This window comes from Gigantopelta aegis, chromosome 4 (genome assembly GCF_016097555.1).
Source record: "Gigantopelta aegis isolate Gae_Host chromosome 4, Gae_host_genome, whole genome shotgun sequence".
Classification (NCBI taxonomy): Eukaryota; Metazoa; Mollusca; class Gastropoda; order Neomphalida; family Peltospiridae; genus Gigantopelta; species Gigantopelta aegis.
The window spans coordinates 17,572,691-17,574,779 of record NC_054702.1 but is presented as its reverse complement, the minus strand read 5'-3'; positions in this window follow the sequence as shown (position 1 = coordinate 17,574,779).

Genomic DNA, 2,089 nt, shown 5'->3' with positions numbered 1-2,089 from the left:
CTCAGTCAGTCCCCTCAATGTCTACTTGCTTCCGCCGTGCCTGTGATTAATAAATCAATATGCTCTAGTGGTGTTGTTAAAATAAACTTTAGATCTCCGTCTGTTGGAAGACTGCCACTTTAATGCATTTCGCTAGTACAGGCGCCAAAAAACTTAATTCTTCCATAAACAAGCTTAATGGATGTCTGTAGGCGCATACGGATGAGCATAAAACATATTCCAAGCTATGAATTATAAGGAATTTACAGAAATATTGATCGAATTGTTTTGAGGGTGGTCGAAGTACCTTTAATCATGCCGATTGTGCTTAATAAATGATCTGTTTTGCGAATAGTAATATTTTCAAAATTCATTTGTAATCATAAATTTAGGCACCATTTCGTTTGAATGTATTTTAGTGGCGAAAAGGCGCATATTAGCTTTCAACCTTCGCCATGTTCAGATCAAATTAGAATAATTTTGCTGCTCTTAGAAATAGAATACTATTTGACATATAGCTTACATATTACATGCTCTGACCTCAGTTATTAAGAAGTGTTAAATATATTCTATTGTTCACACAAATCCAATGTGTGTGCGTGTGTGTGTGTGTGTGTGTGTGTGTGTGTGTGTGTGGTTGTTCAGATGTGTTGTGGCTGAAAATGCATTTTTACGCAAAACAAAAACGTTTATAATTAATAAATTAATATAAAAACATATTATAAAGTTTCAAACCTATACCAACTCAAATAACATTTAAATTTTAAAAAATCAATATAAATAATAAAAGAAAAAGTTTATTTACTCATTACCATCAAACTGCCTAGGTTAAATCTTCTGAATTGATATAGATATGAAGGTAATTGATGGAATAGCCAAAGTTGTAGTCTCCGCTAACTGCATTATCATTGTCTTAACGTGTATGTGAAGCTGCTTTCCTTGGCTGTTCTAGCATTTTGTCTTCACCCCTCTATTAAACCGAGATTTAATCTACATGATTTGATGGTAATTTGTTATAAAAAAGTTAATTTTTTTTAGGCCCCATCATAAACATTTTCCTCACATTTTTAAAATTTAAGTTTAAATCTTAATAAATAATAAATTGTTTTATTTATTATATAGAGTTACATTGCAGTTCATTGGTTCCCTTTTTGACTCAAACGGACTAAAGTTGGTTAATTGATCAGACGCCGATTTATGTTATAACAGCAGGCTATTAAACATGACTGGGTGATATATCCAGTTAATCTCAGTATTAAAACATTTTTCATTTTTCAATATTTAAAACAAATAAAATAAAATTTAAAAAATGCTGATGTTTCATTAAACATATATTTCGTTCCTATACCGAATTGATCTTACGAACAAGCTAGCTAATGCCTTTTCACACCTGTTCTTTGTATTGATGATCACACGTAAAGAACGTTTGATGATGCGCGATGTCAACTGCTTGTCATCAATAGGGTCTGTTATGCTCACAGCTCATGTTTGAGCAAATCAGTTACTATTCAATCATGCGTCAGTATTTCTTTGTTCGTTTTTCTTATTATTGGGAGGCTGCAGACTCTAAAAACAGATTCCTTGTACACGGGACAAAAGACATAGTTGATGCTGTGTACGTGGATTTCATGAAATATTGATTGAATTCTACACAATAAAAACATTTAGTCTCAAATGTAGGCTTACCATTAATAAGATAACTACTGCATACATTAGTGTATGTAGGCCTATGTATGTAGCCTATGTATGTATGTATGTATGTGTGTGTGTGTGTGTGTGCATGCGTGCAATACATAATTTAAAGAAAATTTATGGCTCGAGTTATTCCGTTGTGATCTGTATAAATCTGACTGAAACTTATTATTTTTTTACAATACACAAATAAATAAATTTAGACCCCTAAAAGAAATAAAAATAAAAAATAAACAAATAAACAGTCTGCCTGCCTGCCTGCCTGCCTGTCTGCCTGTCTGTATGTTTATTTGTTTGACAAACAGACAAACAATAAATACATGATATTTTCCCGACTTTTGAGATGTCCCCAACAAAATCACGCACAGATCAATTGCTTGACTTCCGCTCATGCGCGTATTGGTTAATTGAACGCCAC